Genomic DNA, 26005 nt, shown 5'->3' on the forward strand with positions numbered 1-26005 from the left:
TCAATTTGTGGAACAACATCAAGACGCACACCATAAATAGGAGGAGGAGCTCGGCCAAACACTTAACAGAAGTGTACGCGCCAATTATAAAAACTAGTGAATTTGCGCAGCAAAAACTCGATCGGATGACTTAAATCCATTGATGAGAGACGGTACTTTAAATTTTATTTTGCATGAACAAAATGCGTGTGTTTTTGTTTTGAAGCGTATCCAATGAAGCAAGAATACTTTAGATATTTTTAAAATCCCGCTTTGTAGCAGTAGATTTTATACAACTGAAAAGAATGAAAACAAAAAGAATGAAATATGATTTGGATGCGCAAATTAGAAAAGTTGTTTACAAAATATAAATTGTTGCGGTGAAAATCGCGTGAACGAAAGCGTTGTATGTACTATACTTACATACATATGTAGGTGAAATATCTACATGCATGTGGATGTACGTAACTTCTTTACCTTATTGAATACATAAACTCGTGTATCCACATATACACACATACATACATATTTAAATCGCAAGGAAAGTATTCCAAACACTTCAGAAAGGCACCTCGACACCTAAAATACTTTGCACTTTTAAATTAATAAAACTAAAAGCAGCCGCATATACCCTGAATACTTCAAATACTTATCCAAGCAAAACATGCTGCTTCACATATACTCGTGCATACATATGTATGTATTTGTGCAGCTTCCCTGCAGGAAAAAATACCAGTTGTGAACTAAAATAGAACCAGCTTATTTTTTCATGTTTTTTTTTAGTATTAGCAAGGGTGTTTTTTAAAAAGGCGTTGTCTTGGAAATTTCTATTGTCCGGTCATGCATCGGCAAAATACCAGTTCATACTAGCCAACAAATTCTGGTCCAATAAGTTTGTAAAATCACCAGTTTCAGACTAGTTAAAATATGAAAATCAACCATTCCACTCCATTCCCACGTTTAAAAATATTTTATTTCATAGTAAAAGTGAAGGAGATTCGGTGTTTTTTTTAAATTTTTTCAAGTACAGTAATTGGTTTAAGGGCTTACATACGTCCAGCAGCGCCAAAAATGCGCTAAAAGAAAAACTGTTTTTAGAGGGGATAACAATTGAAATAAATTTAAAAAAGTATACAAAAAATGTTATGCATTGTTTATTAGTACTTAAATTTTATAAAAAAGTTTATTTTAATTTTTCTTTACAAAAATTAGTATTAAAAAATGACGATCCAAAGTACAATGAAAAAAAAAAATTGCTCTACGGTCTCCATCATTTTTATTCGAAATGTTGATGGATCTGCAAAAAGTTAAAAAAATTCTTGTAAAATAAAGTTGTAGTTATAGTCTGTAGAGTCGGATTTTTGAATTTCGAAAAATTTTGCAATTTATGGCATTTAAAAAAAGTATTCGTTTTACGTCATAAATGCCACACTTTAATTATGTTTATAAATTTTTCTAATAAAAGTATCAAAAATCAAATCAATAGAGAAAACACTTTCGAACATTTAAAAAGAAACCGCTTATGAGTTATCATGCAGACCGTGCCGGAAATAGTAATTTCGAGAAAAACGAGTTTAAACTCTCAAGTGCTTTTCACTCGAGGTGAAACTCGCGCATCTAATTCTCGTCGGGCAGTTACATTTTCTACCGTAACTTTGTATCTATGGGGAATTTTTACAATCCACTTCTACAGAAATACGCCTAAAACTATAAAGAATAATAATCTGTAAAAAAATCGATTTTTTGAAAATTCTGGACGTACATATCGTCCCCTTAGTATAACAATAGCCTATGTGCTCATAGGCTATTATTTTTTTATTGAATTTTTGGAATCTCCATCGTCGATTTTATATGTGGTCAAAATTTGGTCAAATTCTAGTTCCACAAAGTGGGTCAAAACGTCAGTCAAAAATAATAAATATTTACAGACATAACGAGATTTGAGTGAGATCTACTTTCGACAAAAAGTTTGAAATTCATTTTCTCAAAACATCAAAAAATTTATAGGCTATTTTAATACTAAGGGGACGATATGTAACCCCTTCCATTCAAAAATTGGTTCAGCTTCCACTATAGCAAATCCTACAAAAATTAAGAAAAATTAAAAAATTAATTTCAAAAAACCAATAAAGATATACAGACTTAAGATATTCACTTCGGAAACATGAATAAAATTAATGCTGGTTAAATTTTTATATTCTTGAAATTGCATATTTTATATGTCCGGTTGGTGCGAGCATTTTTCGGCAATGGCACTGGTGGAAAACCCGTTCTATATGTAATTCAAGTGGTTCTTTTAATTGTATTTCTGGTTCTTTGGCGCTGATAAAGCTTATTATAGATTCTGAAACAAAATACTGTAATTAAAATACATATTTACATACATATATTTTGATATTGTATGAAAGTTAATTATTTAAAAAATACAGGATAAAAATGTATACCCTATGATCAAAAAGTACCGGGAATGTTGCAAAAAGCATTATCAAAAACAAGAGCATACGAGTGGTATAAAGACATTAAAAGTGGTCGTACGGTGGTGGAAGATTTGCCTCCTTACGGACGCTCATCGACGTTGAACACCGATGAAAACGTGAAGAACGTGAAAGAAATCGTGCTTGAAAATCGTCATACCAGCTTAAGAGAGATTTCTAGTGAACTTGGCATTTCATATGGAAGAGCCCAACACATTGTGGTTGTTTTTTTGGGTATGAGAGCGTATATGAGCGTTACAGGCAGGCTCGTTCTGAAGGGCCTGAATTCCGTGCAAAAACACCACGGAAAGACAATTGCCGAGGAGATGATGCCTGAAGCCCAAAGTGATCCAAACTTCATAAAACGGATAATTACTGGCGACGAGACATGGGTCTATGAATTTGACATGGAAACCAAGCAACAATCGTCTGAGCGGCGCTTCGAAGACGAGCCGAAACCGAAAAAATTGCGCCAAAGCCGCTCAAAAGTAAGGATATTGTTGAATGTTTTCTTCGATTGCCAAGGCGTAGTGCACCATGAGTAACTTCCATCAGGTCAGACAGTCAATAAAGAATATTATTTATCTGTTTTGAAGCGTTTGAGAGATGCTGCACGTCGCAAACGGCCGGAAATGTGGGCAAACAATTCTTGGATTTTGCATGATGATAACGCGCCATCGCACCGAGCCCAAATTGTGGTGGATTATTTGACCAAAAACCAAGTAAATTCCATCGTGCAAGCTCCGTATTCACCTGATATGGCCCCGTTCTTTTTGATTCTCAAGTTGAAGTTACCACTTCGTGGAAGGAAATTTCAGTAGATAGAGGAGATCAAAGAGAATGCGAGGAAGGAGTTGAAGGCCATTCCTTCCGATCTTGTGCCTGAGATTATTTATTGATAAAACTAATTTCTCTTGTTCGATTGATTTTACATGAATCTCCAAGGACTTGTGATGATCGCCGCAAAGGACTTCTGGAGAAACGGGCTCCACACAAACGGCGATAACTTTTACAATTATCAATTTTTTGTTTTTTTTTTAATTTTGGTAAAGTCAAGCATTTTTTTATTTTTTTGTTTTTTGTAAAATAAAGCAATTGACTAGCAAAAACAAATGATTGAAAATCATAATTTTTCGGTCCTCTGACTACCCCTAACCTCAGAAAACAAATCAACTCTTTTGCAGATAAATTGCTTACTTTATTACTAGTATTATTCTAGTCAATAACGAACCAGTATGTTTTCTTCTATTAAATGCTAGTATTTGAACTAGAATATTTCCATACTAGTTTTGTTTTTCCCTGCAGGATTAGGATGGCAAAAACAGAAAATTTTCTTGGAGCTAGCCCCTAAAGTTGTTCTAGGCAAAAAAGTGTAACACATATTTTTGAATTTTTATTTAATAGAGGGTGATTTTTTAAGAGCTATAGGAAAGTTTTTCAAAAAAATACACGTAAAATTCAGAAAAATTGATGCAATTTTTATTTAAATCGATAGTAGAGTCTATATAATTTAATGTTTGAAGATTATATAATATCATGCAAATGTTGACCGCGACTGCGCTTCAAATGGTCCATCCGCTTAGTCCAATTTTGGCATACACTTTGCAATGTTTCAGCCGGTATCTTTAATGTTGTCTTCCAATGCGTTAATTGAAACAGGCTTGTCTGAATAGACATCATCAATTGACAGGACACAATTGAACGTGAAATAAAATGTTCATCGAACTCGCCTCTCAACAAGTCCATTGTTACGCATGCTGTGTGGCATGTGGCACCGTCTTGCTGAAACCACATGTCATGCAAGTCAAGCTCTTGCATTTTAGGCAAAAAAAGTTGGATATAATTTCACGGTAGCGCTCACCATTCACAGTTATGTTACGATTCGCAGCATCTTTGAAGAAGTACTGTCGAATGATACCTCCAGCCCATAAACCGCACCAAACTGCGACCTTTTCTGCATTCATTGGTAGCTCTTGCAATTCTTCTGGCTGATCTTCGCTCCAAAATCGACATTTCTGTTTATTTACGTACCCATTGATCCAAAAAAGAGCTTCGTCGCTGAACACAATTTTTCGATAAAAAAGTGGATCTTCGGCCAACTTTCCAAGAGCCCATTCACCAAAAATTCTGCCTTGCGGTAGGTCGTTCGGCTTCAATTCTTGCACCAGCTGTATTTTGAAAGGCTTCACACCTAAATCCTTTCGCACAATTTTCCACGTTGTTGAGTAACAGAGGCCCAATTGCTGCGAACGGCGACGAATCGATAATTGATGGTCATCATTAACACTGGCCGATACAGCTGCGATATTTTCTTCAGTTCGAACTCTACGTAAGCGTGTTGGTGGTTTGATATCCAATAATGTAAATTTGGTTCTAAATTTAGTCACAAAAGCTCGAATAGCCGCTTCAGTGGGTCGATTAAACTGACCATGAAATGGAAGAAGCGCGCAATAAACTTTCTTAACAGAACACGCGTTTTTATGATAAAATTCAATGATTTGCAAGCGTTGTTCGTTTGTAAGACGATTCATGATTAAATTGTAGACCAAACTAAAGATGTTTGACAGTGAAACAAAACACGAAACGTGTGTCAGCTGTTTTAACCAACTATTTAAAAAGATAATAACTAAAAAATCACCCTTTAGTTACCCGCGCTTATTTAGCAATGTATTTCACAGTTTCCTTCCTCAACAAAATAATTTTTATTTTTTTATTTTGGTATACTTTTTTAGACATGCGTGACTTGCATACATTTTATACCAAATTTGCGAAAAAGTGCATTGCTCCCATGGGAATTCAATTAAAGTTTTCAAAGCGCTGGCGGCACCAGTAAAATTAATCATCCATATTTGTTTCTGAATAACTAAAAAAAAAAAAATAATAATAATAATAGTTTTGATTGATGGAAATCTTTACATTGCTTGTCTGTTTGCATACTACAGCTGTCTATTTTACAAGTCTCAAATATGGTTGACATACCTAGGACACCATTTGCAAAAATTATAAATCTTCCGAAAGGGTGATTAATTTTTAAATAGAAAAGTAAAAATTAATATCAAATATTGTGGGTAGAGAACAAATTTATAAGAAAACAACTTTTTTCCCCACCCTAATGCAGCTAGTTGCCTGCCACTTCAAATGCCTCCCTTACATAGCATTTGAAAAAGTCCAACTATTTTTGACACACTCAAAAGTTTAATGAAACCATTTCCGTGCGTAAAAATATGCTTGTGTTTAGGTATACGGATGTGTGTGTGCATGTTTGTTTAAGTGAATACCTACTTATCGTAAGAGTTTGTTATGTGTATGCGTATGTAAAATATTGTAGAAAAAATATTTGGAAAATTCACCTTCACGAGTAGCTGTACTCTTATAAGAAGTGTGACGGCCATGTGCTGAACGGCTGCGAGTTGTGCGTAAACGGAATTTCCCTAGACCAGAACAGAGGTGTCGATACATAAAGCGTTAGAAGAGTATTTGAATGCATTTAGATACGTACAGAAATTTGCTTTCGACCAACCACATTGATTTCATTTGTATTTGTCATGACGAGCGGGATTCTACTTAAAATATGACTCTTGTCTCATAATGACAAACAGCTCGTGTGGCACGATTATGCCGTGCTATGTATCGGCTGTCCCATTAAAATTGCCAATTTTAAAATTTCAAACAAGCTGATATTTATTTGAAAAGTTCTGATTTTTTTATTGTAATTAAAAAATGTATGCAGATATGCTGGTTATGTAGGTTAGGTTAGGCTGAGCTGGCTGACAGGAAGCCTTCAGGAAAGTCATGAAGATTTTATGAGAAACGCAAGACAACAACCGTTTCGTGACATTTACACAAGGTGGCGCAAAAGTAATCATCAAAAAATGTCTGTTTGTGTACTGCAGATAGTAAAATCTGGGGTCTGACACCTGCTGTGGTCCTGTGGATATAAACAGCACTTATCAGACCAATCATCACTTATGCCTCTATGGTTTTGTGGGGACAGACCATGGTTAAGTCCACACTTCGGAAACTATACAGACTGTTCAGAAGTGTACGTTTATAATGCATAATTGGTGTTATGAGTACAACCTCTGGCGATGACCTAAATGCTGTGCTCGATTTGCTCCCCGTGGATCTTAAGGTACAACAGGAAGCAATAAAAACAATGTGTAGACTCCATAAATATGGTTTCTGGCACGAAGATGGAACTTCGGGACACAGAGAAATCTTGAAGATGCTATCTGAGCAATATCCACTGATTTTGGCACCTAAGGATGATTTAATGGCCATAGTTTCATTTGAAGGGAAATTTCATTTCAAATTTCTATTGCGTGATATGGACACTTTCTTTACCGATGGGCACAAGAATGGAATTGGGTCTGGAGCCCGATGGTACTTAAAAGATAGTAATAAGTATGATAACTGTTTTCCAAAACAAAATAGATAATCGAGAGGAGATGGAGCGGGAAACAGATTGGAGTTTTCAGTGACAGTCAGGCTGCACTCAAGGCCCTGGAGATAGATCGCGAAGCAAACCTCGAAGATTGTTCAAGAATGTAAGAAGAAGCTTAATTCTGCCGCAAGACAGCACAGAGTTGTACTTATATGGGTTCCAGAACACTCCGGTGTTCAAGGAAACGAAATTGCCGATGAATTGGCCATCCGTGGATCAGAGGTTCTACCCACAAGGACCAGAGCCAATAATCGTAATCAGTTCTGCAGAAATCATGAATTGGATCAGTAATTTACATATACAGTGATGGTCCAGTCTGGAACGCTGCAAAACTGCAAAGTGTTTTGAGAGAAGCTCGAACAGAAAACTGTCCAACTTTCTTCTAAAAATTGGGAGAAAAGACGCTCGGTTGATGGTCGGTATTATTACAGTTCAGCATATGATCACCATTGGAATCATTGAGGACCCGATTTGCCTGCCTTGCTCAGAGTGGTTCGATATCACTGAGCATTTTCTCTGTGAGTGTTCTGCCTTTGCTAGAGCAAGGCTACGAATTTTGGGTTCCGATGCCAGGGGAAGGAGTAAAATTCGTTCTCTCAAGCTGGAGAATATTTTCTGATTTGCTTGAGAATCGGAAAATTCTCACAGGACTAACTATCTCTCTCTCTGTCTTTGTCTCTATTAAATTCTATCCCTTTCTCTCAGTCACTTCTCTTCTTTCCTCCTTGAATATCTATCCTTTTACTTTCCAGAGCTTCGAATACAATGAGCTTTTTTACCTGAGTGTTGTAGGATATACCTTTCTCGGCTGTTTAAATTTCAATTTCAATACTGCAGTTGTCTATTTCACAAGTGTCAAATATGATTGACGTAAGCCTCCATTGGCAAAATTAAAAATCTTCCGATAGGATGATTAATTTTGCGCCACCTTGTACTTTTGGCGAAAATTTCCTTAGCATTTTGGCATAATATCGCTTCAGTTTTAGTAACGGAGCACTCCGCCTAATATTTATGTTACAAAATTACTCTTGGCATACCTCTCCGCTTAAAAAAGAATTCAAAGAAGTGAGTCCAATGGCGTCAAACTGCATCAAATTGATGGTGAACTTCACAATTTCGCGGTGTTATGCATTGCTTTCCAACTCAGTGTTCGGCAGTAAAATAGGCGTTCTTTATGGGACACCCTATACATGCATACCTACTTACGCACAAGTACAAGTAGGTGAAATAGAGGCACATATATCCATTTATTTCCATTCCATTTGGTTTTCGTGTTTAAAAATAAACACCTACCTGATTACCTGCAACTAAATATTTACACACACTTGGCTGGCTTTGTTTGTGCCTGCTCTTCTCACGTACTTTATAGCCGTGGTAATTTCTTTTTGGTGTTTTCTAGTCGCCATACATTTGCTTGCATTTCACGTTTCATCACGTTTTCTAGGATTTCCCCAGACGTCCATTGTCGTTTTCATGTCGCCGAGTTAATTGCAGATGTTGTTACTTAATTACCAGATAATTGTTCCTAACCATTTGCAGCCCATTTTACAACTTAAGGCGGCCTTCATATAATACAACAAAAAGTTTGCCGTTTGATATTTTTCAAAAAGAACGGATTTTAAACGTATGTACATAGGAGCGAATATTTCTAATATTGCCACAATTGTTTGAAAAGTACTTCTACATAAGTTGTTACATGCATTACTTAACTTTAAATTCGCCCACCAGTTAATTATGTACGCTCGTATAGCAAATCATATGGACATATAAGGAAACAGTGCGACAAAACTGCTTGCATAGGCAAGTATGTATATATGTATGCGTGTGTGTAAAAATAGACAATTTTTATTTTTTAAATTTGAAATAATTTTTTTTGCTCAAAAACAGTTTACTATGTGCTTATGTATGTGTGTGTGTATGTTTCACTGTGCCTTTGATTTGCAATAATTTTGTGATGCATACATTTTTGAGTAATCGAATTTTAATGAGCCTAACCGCAAATGCCGATTTGTTTATTCAGTTAAGATAACCGGTCGGTGACAAATTCCATTGATTTTGTGTTCATAGATACATATAAGTACATGAAAAAATCACATCATTATTAAAACCATACATATGTACATACAGTGACACCAGCATTTGTCCGTACATCCGACAGCCGAAGCAATATATGTATGTATGTATGTAAATAAATAAAAGTATGGAATGAAATAAAAAATATCTCAATATTATAAGAAAATCACATTTTAAACTTGTCTTAATAAATTTTTTTTTTATGAAATTATAGATTATCCAATGCAAATCGTGCATATTTTTAATAAAATCAATTAAAGTTACATTTTTTTACAAAGTATGGCATCACTATTTAACCTATAAGGCCAGCTTATTCAAAATCTTAAGAGTATTGCCGATGACTGCAGAGTTCTGAATGAGCTTTCTCAAAAAAAAAGCCTTTTTAACACAATAAAAAAAACAACAACTTTACCGGCATGTGCAATGATTAGGTTAGGTTAAGTTATGGTGATCTGCACGACCAACTTTACAGGTCTGTTGTGATACCACTATGCTGCACGAGAACCCCATTTACCTTCCTTCGAGGAACCATTATGTGGCTCTTATGAAACGTTGAATTGATCCCAACCCCACGCTAGACAACTCTGTAAGAGAATTAAAAAAGTATTTACCTAGACAACATGCTCTGATTTTAGCTAGGGCTGGACAATTGCAAAGGAAGTGCTCAACTGTTTTTTCCTCTTGCTCATCTCTGCAACTTCTGCAATATTCCTGAGAGAAAATTCCTAGTCTAGAGGAATGTCTGCCAAATAGCCAATGACCGGTTAAACAAGCCACGACCTTCGAGATATTATCTCTTGAGAGACAAATCAATTCCTTTGTCTTTTTCTTGTTTATTTGCGGCCATAGTAGCCGAGCTGTTACACATGTATCTTCATCTTTCCATGACCTATTGGCCTCTTGGATAATGTTGTTTTTTATTATTAGTTTACTCGTGGCCAAAGGTATTCCAATGGTACTTTAATCACTGAGCAGTTGAAGAGCAGTACCTTTTCTGGCTAGCTCATCAGCTTTACAGTTTCCCTCAATATCTGTGTGCTCCGGAACCCAAATAAGGCTAACCTTGAATACGACACTGATATCATTTAGAGCTGCCCGGCATTCCTGCGCAACCTTCGATCTTAGTATAGCCGTATTTATTGATTTGACGGCCGCCTGACTATCCGAGAATATGTATGTACTATATATTTATAGTCGTTTTTATTGCGGCATGCGTATTTTGATATGTAGCCACTTCTTTTATAGCTAGAACCTCTGCCTGATAGACGCTGCAGTAGTCTGGTAGTTGAACGGACAGTTCCAGTCCTAATTCCTTCGTCCTACATAGCCAAAATATCGTCTAGCTTGGAACCATCTGTATAAAAATTTAATTCCCCCCTTCTCCATGGCCTTGGTGTCTGCCACTCCCTTCTTGACGGTATACTCGTCTTGAAGAGTCTTTCGAAGGTGAGTCTAAGAAAGGAATAGTCTATTTCTTGTTTGTGACTATTCAGAGAATGCAAAATAGAAGCGTAGTCAAACCATTGGTCTTTCCATAGCGCCATACTTTTTAGTCTGAGCGCCGAGCCGGCGGCCACGTTTCTCCCTACCAGATTTTGTGCAGGTAAATTGATTAGCACTTCCAGCGCTTTCTTTGGGTTAGTCCTTAAAGCGCCAGGGATGCATAAAAAAGCAGTTCTTTGGACATTACTAATGGTTTTAGCGTAACTCGCCTTTTGAGTAGATGACCACCATACAAGTATTCCATATACCATATACTGGTATTAAAATTGGCCGAACTACAGAAGTATGGAGCCAATGTGCAACACGAGGTGTTAGTCCCCATTTAATACCGACCGTTTTTTTGCAAATATATAATGCAACGTTGGCCTTCTTTACAATGAGTAAAGAACCAAACAAAACAAATAAAAACCCAGAAAAATCAACTAAAATCCTGTATGCGCCTTTTCTGAGACTATTTAACATTATAAATTTCAAAATTATAAAAAAGTTTAAAAATTAGTTGATAATCAATAAGAGTGCTAAGAGGTAGAGATAGGTAAGAGTTTTATACTTTCCATATGCTATTACATTTTCCTCCATTTTATTCGTTAAAATTTATATTTTTTATTTAATTTTTCAAAAAATTTTTCGTTTAAATCTCAATTTACGCTTCTGTAATAAAGTTGCATAATTTCTCAAGAGTTAATATTACACTTAATGCTAGCTCTGGTTTGTTGAAGTAACAGTGGATGGGACAGCGGTTGGTTTAGGACAGAGATTGACAAAAACGAGATTGTGTTGGTGATATAGGCAAAAATCAATGCAGCCACTGCTCATGTTATTTCGTTGTCGTCTTCAATACTCTTTTGCATCACCACTCGAAATGCGCGATGTACTCAAAATACCTTGCGCCCATAATACCTTGCGTCGGCAAGACTTTTACTGTTTGTCCTAATGAAAAATAATGCTACAGGATGACCAAAATTATTTATTTTAATTTATTACGGATTATTCCGTTTTTTGTGATAAGAGAGAGTTTTTGTTCCCTCGGACTATTCCGCTCTTGATGATAAATAAGGGTTTTTCTTCCCGGATTATTCCGTCGAATGATACACGAGTCAATGATGCTAAAATCTTTTCACCAAGCCAGGAACTCGTTTTTTTAGTTATTTACTACTGTGGGTAAAGTAAAGTGAATTTATTTGTCAAACTTCGCGGGATAAAAATTTCGCTCTAGTTATTTTTTTCGTGAGTTGGCAGCACTGTTAATAACATCTGGGCAAACTTTCATGTGAATGTCATTATCAGTAATATACGAGTATTTACGCTTGTGTTTACCAAACGACCAAGAATGCACTTTTCGATTTTTACAATGTCTGATTTGATTGAGCAGAGAAGTGCCATCAAATTTTGTTTGCGGAATGAAATTTCGACTGCGGAAACGTTTGGCATGTTGCAGAAGGCATTTGGTGATTCAACCATGTCGCAGAAAAACGTTTATAAGTGGTACAAAGACTTCAAAAAGGGTCGAGAACGTGTTGATGACTTGGAGCGCTCCGGACGACCATCGACGTCAACAGATGACCAACACGTCAATAAAGTGAAGGAGTTAGTGCTCAAAAATCGTCGGGTGACTGTTAAAGACCTTACTGATATGATCGGAATATCAGAAGGATCTGTGAAAACCATTTTGAAAGACCATTTGGGCCTACGAAAAGTCAAATCTCGTTTGGTACCGAAAACTCTCAATTTCTTGGAAAAAAGTGGTCGCGTTGATGTGTGTGAAACAATGCTCTCAGACTATCAGGACAAGTTCAAATGCATCATTACGGGAGATGAGACTTGGATTTATGCTTACGACCCTGAAACAACCAACCAATCAAGCGAATATCGTGCTAAAGGCGAGGCCAGACCGAAAAGAACACGTCAAAGTCGGTCAAAAATAAAGGTCATGATGACAGTTTTTTTCGATTTTGAGGTGTGGTGCACTATGAATTCCTTCCACCTGGCCAAACTGTTAATAAGGAATATTATTTGAGCATTATGCGTCGTTTACGTGAAGCAATTCGTCTAAAAAGACCAGAATTATGGGCCAACAACTCTTGGTTTTTGCATCACGATAATGCACCGTCTCACACTGCACTCGTTCTTCGTGACCATTTCGCCAAAAATTCCACGCATATCGTTCCGCAACCAGTGCATTCGCCTGATTTGGCTCCGTGTGACTTCTGGCTATTCCCAAAACTCAAGAGACTACTCCGGGGAACCCGTTTCGAGTCGATTGAGGAGATAAAAGCTGAATCGAAGAAGGTGCTGATGGCTATACCGGAAATGGACTATTTGGCATGTTTCGGGGATTGGAAAAATCGTTGGCATAAGTGTATTTCATCGAGAGGGGATTATTTTGAAGGGGATGAAATTGATTCACAAGAATAAATAAAGATTTTTCATTTCACAACCAAATTCACCTTACTTTTTGCCCACAGTAGTATATTATTTTTTTATTTGTCTTTAACGTATTGCTTTTGTTAGTCACTTTTTGTGTTATATTCAGCATACGGATTCCTCTGACGAAAAACTCGAGTTCTTTTGACCTGATCCATTTATTGAGCTAGTTTGCGATGCTCTCGTAAGAAGTGAACCGCTTTCCAATAAGGGATGACTGCTCTGATCTGAACAGATATCCAAAGGTGCAATATCTGGGGAATGCGGCGGGTGGGACCAGATTTCCCAATTCGGTTTCTCTAAATATTTCTGGAGCGATTTAGCATCGTGTGGCCCGGCGTTGTCATGCAGCAAAATCAGTTTGTCCAGGCGCTTTTCTTTGAGAGCTCGATTCAAATGCATTAGCTGCAGTCGGTAACGATTGGTAATGATGGTTTCAGATGGAGGAGGAATCATAAAAGATGTCACCTTTCCGATCCCACCAGATGCACAACATAACCTGTGAAGTATGAATATTTTGTTTCGCTGTCGATGGACCTGGTTCACCTGGCAAGCTCTAACATTTTTGACGCTTAGGGTTATCATAATAGATCCATTTTTCATCGCCAGTGACGATGCGCTGCAGAAAACCTTTCCTTTTCTGCCGTTCAAGAAGCATCTCACACGGCACCAAACGTCTCTCGATAACCTTCTCCTTCAATTGACGTGGCACCCAGTTACCTGCTTACTGGACCATTCACATCTCGTGCCAACGTTCATCGACGGTTGATCTGTCCACATCCAACTCTTTAGACATATCATCAAGGGATCGACATGCGTCTTCATCCAATAATTGTGGTAGTTAAGTATCTTCGAATTCTTTCGGTGTTTCTTCGCGATCTTTGTTTCACTTACATCGAAATTGCCACTTTGGCAGCGTCGAAACCACTCTTTACAAGTTGTATTTGATGGAGAGTTATTACCGTAAGTATTGATCAATATACGCCACGTTTCAGCTGCACTTTTCTTTAAAAGGTAATAATGAAGCAAATAGAAAAGGATCTTTACGCTTCAAACAAATGTCAACTACTGCGATCGAGACCTCGCATTTACACCTTCAAATCACCAGTATATTACTAGAGCGAGCACAAAAATAGTATCAGCAGCGACACCTCTTTTATGAGGGCGGAGACTTATTCCTATACCTAATATACTAGTGATTGTGCACAATAGTAGCTTAGATAAGAAGGAAATTGCTTTACTAAACCTTTCGCGCAATTTTCTAATTTTGTATCCACTATCATTATTTCATAATTATAGCAAAAATTAATGTGCTAGTACATACTCACATACATACATACATAGTTCGTCCTTTCATTCTCTCCCCAATTACTTTTCGAACTATTCCGCATACAAAGTTTTTGAGAGCGAATTATCTCATTTGTAAGTGATTCAGTCTCAATTACCTTGCGAATGACGTAAAAATATCTTCTCTAGTTTTCATCAGAAATTTATCAAAAATTAGTTGTCAAACTAAAACAAAATTAACAAACGCTGAATAATAACCAAAATTTTGGGCGGCTAGAAGGCATCTGCGGTGCTTTTTGTTAAGATTTTGTTCGACCTAAGCCTAATTTAAATTTATTTTGTATGCATGCATTCGTCACTGCATACAATTACAACCATTGACCACATGTTTACATATTTGAATACAGTTATGTACATACATACATATATGTACAAATCTGCATAAGCTTCCAAATTTCATCGCCCCCGATGGATGTTTTTAATCCAAAATATTTTCATCTGTTCTGATTTCTTTTAACCCGCTCATTTTCCATGAAAAAAAATGTATTCGTACACAATTCTCGGATTTGCAGTTGCATGTACCTACATATGTAAATGCCACAATACAAACAACAACAATGCGAACTTCTGTAAAAACATTCACAGTTAAATCTTTGCGAAAATTTCATTCCATTGCATGAAAACACTTTTGAATGAATTTTAAAAGGGATTTCTCAGCATTATTGTATATTTCCGCACTCGGGTAAAAATAGTTTTAGCGCAATGTTTAACACTATCGCTATGATTACGACACCATCTCCATCTCCTCACTGCTTGCCCAGATGTAGTGCCTGCCTGGCTGCCTGCTTGCTTGTGCAACTGTGTACCGCATATGTTTTGTGGCATGTCAGCTGGAAAGAGCGCCAGCACATGGCCGACCGTACGACCGCCTGGTGGACCAGACTAGCGAAATACTACGGCCATACAAAATCGTAAAACAGCTATTGTGTAAGCGTCTATGCAAAACGGGCGATTTGGTGCTGCTTGGCGATGAACGATATACTCGTATGTATGCATGTGTGCATGTGCATTCATATATGTATGGTATGGCGAGCCTGTAGAGCGGCGGCATGTGGCATGTGGCATGCAAAAATCCTCGTATCACACCATTCAGACAACTCCGCACGAATGGATCCACCGACAAGATTTGTTGTTCATAGGTAAACATTCGTTTTCCAAACATTTTAGCTTTTCAGCCATACAATTACATATGTACACAAATGCTCGTACATACACACATATTTGAAAAATTCAATGCAATGAGGAAAAACTGTGAATTTCCTACAACACTTCAGTAATTGTTGCCCTTTTCCTCTCGTTACGCTGGGCGATATCGCTTTCGCAAATAGGAGAAACAAAGTGTCCAAATATTTATTATGCTGCTTGGAGGTAACGAATTTTTCAACGTTGGCTTTAGAATACCGAATAAAGAAATCAGACAAATTTTTGACGGTTTCATTTTTAGGTTGGATGTCAGTCTTATTTGGATTAGCACATTGCGAGCGGTTGGAAAACATTATTTAGATCAGCTCCCACAACGTCTGTGCCGCTTTTTCTCTGGCTCGTCAATTCAAACTGCCAATTGGCCAATTACACGATTGAAATAATAAAGAAAATGGCGTATTTCGCGGACCGCTACTCGGCTCTCTGTGACTTTGACAAAATCAGCTGCCAAGTTGACGTAATTGTAGATGTTTTTCTTCCCACATTCCTTTTTTATATTTACCTAACCTAACTTTTCTGTTTTGTTTACGATTCTTCGGTATTTGACAATATTTTCTTAGCTTTTAACCGCAAAGTCTGTATTATTTGATAACCTGTATATTATTGACTTTGTCATGTTGAATACTCAGGGTGTCTGGTGGTAGAATTAGGTTACAAATTATGGTGAAAAGATTTCAAAGGTGACCGTTATTCGGCTCTGAGCGAATTTGACAGAATCAGGTGATGGGCTAACGTCACTTGAGGTGTGCTTACAAAAACACTGAGATTGTATTGGTGATATACGAAAAAAAATCAACAAATGACACTTCGTTGCCGTTTGATCGTGCAGAATTCGGCTACCGAGCCCCCAAACTTCCACTCACAATTTTCTTGTTTACCATAGCTAAATAGCAAACCTGGTAATCTATCATTCTTGGTTATAAATTTAAAGTTTCCCCACAATCACTGAGCGTATTATTCATGCAAGTTACTTACAGGCCCTTATTGGTCACCTAAAGGACAGATCCTACTACATATTAAAACATGAACAGCCACTTCACAAACCCAAAGTGGCGGTTTGGTGTGCAATGTCAAGCAGTGGAATAGTTGCAGCATATTTTTGTTTTGAATCATCGAGGAAAACCATTTCTGTGGGCGGCGTTTCTTATCGGCGCATGGCGAGTGATTATTTTTTGACAATAATGAGGGAACATCCTTTATTCAGTACACACACATGGTTTCAGAAAGATGGCGCCTCACCGCACACGACTAGAGAGACCATGGCGATACTGGGCGATTTCTTTCCAAAAAAATGTATAATTCGTTTCGGTGACATATCCTGCCCATCCAGGTTGCACGATCTTATCTTCGCTCTCCGGAGTTTTTTCTGTGGGGGGTGCCTCAAAAGAAAGTCTATGAAACAGACCAGCGACAATCTCAGCACTAAAAGAAAATATCGTTTGCGAGGTTAATGGCATCCCGACATCACTTCTACAGCGAGTTGCACGAAGTACGGAAACCAGATTACAAAAGTGTACCTGTACATGCAACATTTAGAAGAAATAAATAAAAAAAAAATCGCACTTTCCTTCTTTGTAATATGCCATCATTCAAATAAACTTTTATCATGAGGAATTCGTTTCTTATTTAGCTTTTAATTCTGCCATCCGAGACCTTGTACATACCCCCTTGATCAAAAAGTTCTCGGAATATAATTTAAAAAAATTCAAAATACAAGTAATAAATTCCCTATGTGGAACATAGGGCCTTCAAAGTACTCCCCATCAACTGCAACGTTTAATCCAGCTCTCGAAACATTTCCAGAACTCTACTTTTGGTATAGCCATCTGAGCCGTCTTCGATTTTTCTATTACTTGCCTCCGGCGTTCCCCGTAGTAGTTTTCTGATTTGATCAAACCGAACAAAATCGTAGGGAGCCATATCAAGTGAATTCGATCGTTGTTGGATGGTATTCGGCTCGATCTTGGTAAGAAATACACGTATAATAATAGAACTGTGTGACGGTGCGTTATCATGGTGCAAAATCCACGAGTTAATTTTCCACAAATCCCATCTTTTTTGACGAACTGATTCCCGTGAATGTTTCATGATGCCCAAACAATAGTCCTTATTAAATGTCTGATCTTCTGGAAAAAAATCGAGGTGCACGTAATTGTAGTGCGCATCGTTATAGTCCGTAAAACCGTAAGCATCGCTTTCTTTTGTAACTGAAAACGACATGTTTTTTTTTTGGTCTTGGTTCATTCGAAGCTCGCCACCCACGCGCTTGATGTCTGAATGGCGTGTCGTATTCATATAATAAACCCTGGTCTCGTCCCGGGTAATGCGTTGATGAAGCAACCTTCGTATTCAGCCATGGGAGTCATGTTTTTGGCGATATAAACGCGGACGCTGAAATTCGGCTCTTTTTTCACCAACGACCAACTATGCAGCAACACAGCGCAAACTCTAATCATTAACTACAATGCCCTGAACGGACTCATGAGCAATGTTCACGTCCTCTGTCAGCTCTGTTTAATTTGCAGTTATTGATCAACTTTTTCTTTCACTTTATCTATGCTTTCATCAGTTTTCGATGTCGCCGGCCTGCCACTCGGTTCGTCATCCGCGATGGACTCACGATCTCTTCTGAAGCGCTCATGCCACTCGTAAAAGGCTGTTTTCTTTAGATTTCCATTACCGATATAGTTTCCCAACATTTCTAAGATTTTCGCACCATTGAATCCATTTTTAATGCAAACTTTAATACAAAGTCATTGTTGTAAATTCAAATCGATTTTTGTAAAAGTAAAAGATCCAAAACACGTTGCAATTTAAAATTATTTTTTAAATAAATAAATTATTTCCTAGTATCAGGGCAGCTAATATACCCGCATTTGTCACATCTTTTACTGACAAAAGTATCCAATAAGTAAATCAGCTCGTCACTAATCCGCGTACCAACTCGTGTAATTCTGATTAACGCCGCCGTCTGTCTAGGCTATTAGAGCGTCAACTGCCGGTTGTTACGGGCACTTTTTGATCGAGGTGGTACAAGTTGGCAATTATTTAATTGGTTTTTCTCACCAGCTGTCGCGAAGTCTGTTCATACATATGCGTGTATGTATGTGTGTATGCAATTTAAGAAGGCGGGCATGAAAGGAAACCACTACTCTTTGTAAACGTTGTAAATGATGCGTTTCGAAAGTAAATTTTCAATATCCGTATATTAATGAGTTTATAGCACAGTTTCTTTAAAGAATAAATAAAAACAGTAATTTTATGAAGGGGCAAATGTCCGTCACTCATGTTCTTGTACATGATTGCCTTGAAAGCCATTCACATTTGGATTGGAAATTATTGAATTGCGTTCTTGTGAAATACGCCACAAACGAACTAAGCCACATTGTAACCCATATGATTTCCAATCAAACAAAGTAAGCACCTGCACCTGCAAGCATTTTTTAAATGTAATGCAAGAATAGCTAATTGTTTAATTGCATAGTTGTAAGCCAAAAGGAAATGATACACAACTCCTTGTAAAATAAATATTCATATAGTCACACACATGCGTTTGTCAGAGTGTTGTATACTGCCATTTTAATTGCAAATCAACGCTTACAATAATATTCAATTTCAAATCACCGACTGCCATACTTTTGCGTAATTTTGCAATTACTGCTTCTTATTTTTTCTTTTTCGTAAATCTGCAAAGTTGCTCGCTATTTCCTGTTGCCAAGCTCTCTCAGCTATTTTATGCCATAATTTACGGTAATTATTAAGTGTTGTAACTTATTTTAATGTGTAAACTTGTTTGCGTGTTTGTAGTAGTGCTGATATAAGCATTTATTTATGCAGTTATTATGTATTCCTTGTGGCATTTTATACTAACTTCCTTTTTCCTTTCTTTTCTTTACAGTTTTCAACACAAAGTAACGACAGTTTTTAATTAAAAAAGGTAAATTTTGCAAAAAATAATTACACAACGCAAAAAAGGAGAGAAAAGATAACTTTTCGCATACATGTACCAGGCACGACCATTAAGGGGTTAGGGGTAGTCAGAATTTGCAAAAAAATGGATTTTTTGCATTTTATTAAAGGATAATATCTTAAAAATATTGTGTGAAAATTTGAGGAGAATTCGATAAATGCTTTTCGAGTTATTCAACAATTAACAAAGGGCGAGCGGGCGCTCCGGTGCTTTCGCAAAATTTTAAATGCATTTTTCTCAAAGCTATGGTTTTTGAACTGGTGATCACTATAACTGAAAAACCGCTTGGTAGATTTCTTTAAAACTTATGGTATACTGCTTTTGAAAAACATAAACAACTCCTGTCTGATCGAAGGATTTTTTTTCAAAAATTTCGATTTTTTTTAACAATTAATTGACGGGTTTTTCTCGAAAATCTGAAAAATATTCCCTGAGACCGCCATATTGTTAATTAAAAAAAAAACCTTCGATCAGGCCCAAGATTATCTATTAATAAAACAAATTCGCTCGTCCGATTGATTTTAGATGAATCTCTAAGGGCTTGTGATGATCACCGCAAGGGACTTCTAGAGAAACGGGCTTTTACAATTATTAATTTTTGTTTTTTGAAATTTTGCTTAAGTCAAGTCGAAATATGATGTATTTATGCTAAGTTTTTATTTTTGTTAAATAAAGCAATTGACTAACAAAAACAAAAAAATCATAATGTTTTCGTATTTTAATAACACTTTTAACACTTGATTTTGCGGCTGGTCGAACCGATCATCATTTTAGTTAAAAAAAAAGGAGTGTGTGTCTAGTTGTCACTGAAGAACGCCCAACCCTTCGATGGGCAAAATTTAGTGACATTGCATTAAAGCATTGTACTAAAATACATACATATATTGCTTTTATATTTGAAACATAAATAAACACACCATAGGGTGCTCCGTGAGTATGTGGGCAAACACAGAGCGCACTTCCTCATGCGCCACACTACAGCGATTACCAACTGTTTAGCACACAAATCAATATGCACAAATCCTTCACTCGAGTTATTTTTGACATATGTACATATGTACATCCTGAATAAGCGCTCAGAAGAATACTTTAATTTATCTATATTATTAAATTTTTTTATTAACAATTGCTGATCGAGTATATTTGAACTTTCCTTATTTTTTGTCGGGTCTAAAAAAAAACTTATTTACAGAAAGTAGCAGTACTTGATTTATAGTAATTAGCTTTAAATCCGACGGTTTATGAATAAATCAGAATTTGTCCACTTTTCATCAGAGCAAAGGCAAAGCAACCGTTAAAAAAATATACGTTTATTCACAAATTTTAAAAAGGATGTCAATTATTTGAAACAGAAGGAAATTACATTCAAAAAGTACCTTAAAAATATTTACAGTTTCCTCTGGTCAATGAGAGCAAATCATCATCATCATTGTTGGGTGGAAAGCCCTGGTCGGGTCTTTGCCTGCTGTAGCATATGCCTCCAATCGTCTCGGTTTCGTGTCTGTGTTCTCCATGCCCGAAATCCCAATAAGCCTGCGCCTTCTTCTACACCGTGTATTCATCTAAGCGGCGGGCGGCCCCTTCTTCTCTGTCTGTGGCAGTATAAGAATACCAGTAACCAACACATCACTGTCGAACTTATTGCAAGGGAAAATGTCATCAAAGATGGAGACGACTTCTGTAAACTTAGAAACTGTAGAGCATCTCCATTGTGGATGTCCTGTGTTATTCAAAACACCCTAAAATATCTAGGACGGGATTGTTGGATTGGAAGATATCTCAGCAGTAGGTTCGAAATGTATCATTAAATAGACACAGGCACCAACCATCACATAACTAATGAACTCCATCTCGTAACGCTATCTGTGCATGACTGCAAGTTAAATTGGTTAACCTAACCTAACTTTCTGGGTACGCAGTTTTATAGTCTAACGTAAAAGCTTAAAGTCATCCAAAGATTGCGTTGACTTTTGGCACTTTTTTTGTGCTGATGAAAAGAGGTATCAGGTGGATTATGGTGTCTTACCAATACCTTTGCATTAGGTAGCTTTAAATTTGAACTCCTTTCTGAGTTAAAAACCATTCACTGATTTGACTATGATTAAAATAAACTATGATTATTTGGGAAGAGTTTCAGGGGCTGAAAGACATAATAAGCCGAAGTTTATAGGTATTGAAGCCATTGGTATAAAAATATGTATATTTTCTTCAAGAGAAATAAGTCAATTTTAATTTCAATTATGGATACAAACAGAAGGGCTTATCAGAGCTCAATTGATTTAAACTTCCGCTGTTACCTTCAACCGTATAAATCCATAGACATAAAGTTGAGGGCGGCCGCCGTGGCCGAATGGGTTGGTGCGTGACTACCATTCGGAATTCAGAGAGAGAACGTCGGTTCGAATCTCGGTGTAAGATCAAAAATTAAGAAAAAGTTTTTTCTAATAGCGGTCGCCCCTCGGCAGGCAATGGCAAACCTCCGAGTGTATTTCTGCCATGAAAAAGCTCCTCATAAAAAAAATATCTGCCGTTCGGAGTCGGTTTGAAACTGTAGGTCCCTCCATTTGTGAAACAACGTCAAGACGCACACCACAAATAGGAGGAGGAGCTCGGCCAAATACCCAAAAAGGGTGGACGCGCCAATTATATATATACATACTAGCAAACCCGGCCCCCTTCGCTGGGCACACTAAAATAGAATAGATATGGTTTAGAACAGAAAATATATGATTTTCATATTATTTATTTCTTTATTCTTTATTCAAGCGCTTTGGCATAAACAATATTTTTTGTTTTTCTATTTGTTTTTGAGTAAATATAAAATATAAATTGAAAATAAGGAAAAAATAAGATTGTTTTTAAATTTCAAATCAACGCATATGAATAAACAATCGTCTTTTTTCCTGATCATCCATGAATTTTTCGTTTCAATTTATATGTTTTATTAAGCATTGGAGCTTTTTTAACCATTATCCATTTATATTTTTCAAAAAAAAAAAACGAAAAAAAATTTTTTTTCCACGAACACATAATTTCATTCGGATTTCACATTAAATTCTCAAATTTCGTAAGAAATTATTCACTGTTCCAAAATCCAGTCCAAAAAAATTCACAAACAATTTTTAAATGTTGCACTTACGTTTTTTCCTTATGGCATCCAAATCAGAAAGAAATATGGACACATTGTAATTCACACTGTCAATTTGACAGTTCAGTTCCGCCCCAAGCGTTAAAAAAGTAAGCGACATTATGGCTGGTTCAAAAGAACGCTGTACCCGTTGCCAGTGTTCCGAATTACAACCAAACTTTACGAAACCCATTTTCAATACTTACTTAACAATGTGCGTAAGTTTGGTTTAATTCGGTGCAAAAACACGGCGGGCCCACGTTTTGGCATATATTTCGAGACCCTAGTCATCAATAGGTATGAAAATTACCCCGTATTAAAGCACTTATCAACAGCTTTCATTTGATATCCATATTGTACAAACACATTCTAGGGTCCACGTTTTGGTCTCTATCTCGAGACCCTAGTCACGGAGCGGATGGAAATACTCTGAACTAAAGCATTCACCAACAGCTTCCATTTGTCCACGTTTTGACCTATATCTCGAGACCCTATCTACCAATGGGTATCCAAACTATACGGAAACCATCTTCAATACCTCCTTAACAATGTGTGTAAGTTTGGTTTAATTCGGTGCAAAGACACGGCGGGTCCACGTTTTGGCATATATTTCCAGACCCTAGTCATCAATAGGTATGTAAATTACCCCGTATTAAAGCACTTATCAACAGCTTTCATTTGATATCCATATTGTACAAACACATTCTAGGGTCCACGTTTTGGTCTCTATCTCGAGACCCTAGTCACGGAGCGGCATGAAAAATACTCTGTACTAAAGCATTCACCAACAGCTTCAATTTGATATCCATATTGTACAAACACATTCTAGGGTCCACGTTTTGACCTATATCTCGAGACCCCAGTCACGGAGCGGCATGAAAAATACTCTGAACTAAAGCATTCACCAACAGCTTCAATTTGATATCCATATTGTACAAACACATTCTAGGGTCCACGTTTTGGTCACTATCTCGAGACCCTAGTCACGGAGCGGCATGAAAAATACTCTGGGTAAAACATTCATCAACAGCTTCCATTTGATACCCATATTGTACATACACATCCGAAGGTTACCCGGATCCACGTTTTGACCTATATCTCGAGCCCTATTTCCAAAATAAAATATAATCCATGTTACTCGTGGATGATCTAGCTTTCGAATGGTGAAAGAATTTTTAAAATCGGTCCAGTAGTTTTTGAGCCTATTCATTACAACCAAACAAACAAAGTTTTCCTCTTTATAATATTAGTGAAGATATACTTATATATATAGTTCAATATTTTTCTAATCCCACAATTCTTCTTCTCTTCAGTTTTGATTTCAGCAAGAGTTCATTCCTACTTCATTATCGTTTTTAACATCATGTCAAAAAATAACCCCAAAGGCCTGAGTAGCTTCACAAAGTCGATATCGAATAGGGGTGGGATTATTTTCGAATAATACTCGAATAAACATTATTCGAATAAAACGAATAAAACTATTCGTTTCAAATAATTCGAATAGTTCATTATTCGAATACCTTACTATTCGAATACCTCACTATTCGAATACTTTACTATTCGAATACCTCACTATTCGACTACCTTACTATTCGAATACCTCACTATATATTCATTTATATCAGGGAGAAAATGCTTTTAAAAATATAAAAATTACATTGGCCCTTCTAGTCAGTTTTTCTCGATTTTTGAACATTGTGAATTTTTGATTTGATCGCTTCATGTTTCAATTAGCTAATATGATAAAATTTCTTTGGTATTGTTCTTGATAAAACATCGACATCAAAAAATATTTGGTTTTCCCTCGTAACAATTCCTGTGTTTAGAAGCCTTAATATTAATATTAGGGTGGCCCGCATCACACTTTTCAAAAGCAAAAAACCTAAAAGAAAATAATTTCACGCCTCAAGCAAGAGTAGTCCGCTAATCTAAGTAAATATTTACCAAAAATATTCGAATAGTGAAGTATTCGAATAGTGATGTATTCGAATAGTAAGGTATTCGAATAGTAAGGTATTCGAATAGTGAGGTATTCGAATAGCATTATTCGAATAAACGAATAAAAAATTCGAATAAATATTATTCGAATTACGAATACCTCTCGAATAAAAGATTTTATTATTCGAATAATTTTTATTCGAATAGTCCCACCCCTAATATCGAAAGTTTTTAATTATCTTTTTTTCATTTTTAATACTTTCGTAGGGAGAATTTATGGGTCCACGACCAAGGTAGTTAGGTAGGTGAAATGGTTGAAGTGCCAGTTTGGCACTCTTTGATACCATTATGAGACCTGCCAGAGCTGTCGATATAATGAAGAAGATTGATGGGATTTAGATTGGCGCACTGCCCCAGGCTGTCGAAGAAAGGAGCACCCAATGACATTAGTCGTCTAGCTGCCAAGCCCCGTCATTTACAGAGAAAGTGCTCAACAGTCTACTTCTCTGAAAGATCCCCACAGTTTCTTCAATGGAGGTTAAATGGTAACTCTAGCTTTTCCCCGTGTGTGCGGATCGTCCAGTGACCGGTAAACATAGCTACGAGTTTGGAAATTGAATGGCGAGGAGTCCAACGGATTTTCTGAGTCCTTCGTATATTGTACTGGGGCCAAAAAGTTTTCGAAATAGAACGTGAAGAAATATAGCTCCATCTTTTCTGCGCTTTCCTGAGAAATATAATAATTTGTGCAGTTCCCCTTTAACAACTGTCAGGGGCCGTTGACCGAGTAGGAGGTCTTTGAGGCCAATTCAGTCCCCTTCCTGGCAAGCTCATCTGTAATTTCATTTGCCTCTATGTACCTATATCCTGGAATCCAGATCAGAGAATTGTTACCTGCAGACTCAAGAGATTTGATCTCCTCCTTACAGGAGCTTACCAATTTTGTTCTGCAGCATGGCGTCGTCAGAGCCTTGATCGCGGCTTTACTATCGGAGAGAATGTTAATATCTCCCTCGCTCCCTCGTTCGCTAAGCATTTTGCATGCCTGCAGGATGGCAAAGACTTCTGCTTGAAAAACACTAGCAGTATTCGGCAGTTTAAAGGAGATATAAATTGGCTTATTTAGAGAAAAACCCTGCTCCGACTCCCGATTCCATCTTCGAACCGTCAGTGAAGACACCTCTGTCAAGCTTCGAGGAGATTTTCCACTCGATCCACGACCAAACGGCACACAAATAAATTGCATATGTGTCACTCCACATACACAGAAATCCCATCAAGAGAGTGGATTAGCGGTACGAGATGGGCGCCACCTTTGTGTTCTATGCATTGTTGGTTTGAAGAAGAGGTCAGTACTGTCTCGCTAATATTCGCTCTCAGGCACATTCACTTAACTTTTATGGAACTATTAAGGGGAACATGGAACTTTACTGTTAAGTTTTCTCAATTTTAAGTTCAAGTTTTTGTCTGATAAACCCACATAATTTCAATCAGCGCATATGCTTTTTTCAAAAATATTTTCT

The 26005-nt window shown here is 36.9% G+C and overlaps 1 protein-coding gene across 7 annotated transcripts in view; it reads left to right on the forward strand.

The window, feature by feature from the left end:
* The window catches only part of LOC128855135 (platelet binding protein GspB), a 247314-nt gene that overhangs the window by 40148 nt on the left and 181161 nt on the right, over nt 1–26005 (forward strand). For all 7 annotated transcript variants that reach the window (XM_054089788.1, XM_054089789.1, XM_054089790.1 and 4 more), the window contains one exon: nt 19346–19384. The gene's annotated coding sequence lies outside the window, so the exon portion shown is untranslated. The remainder of the gene's footprint in view (nt 1–19345; nt 19385–26005) is intronic.

This window comes from Anastrepha ludens, chromosome 2, assembly GCF_028408465.1.
Source record: "Anastrepha ludens isolate Willacy chromosome 2, idAnaLude1.1, whole genome shotgun sequence".
Taxonomy (NCBI): Eukaryota; Metazoa; Arthropoda; class Insecta; order Diptera; family Tephritidae; genus Anastrepha; species Anastrepha ludens.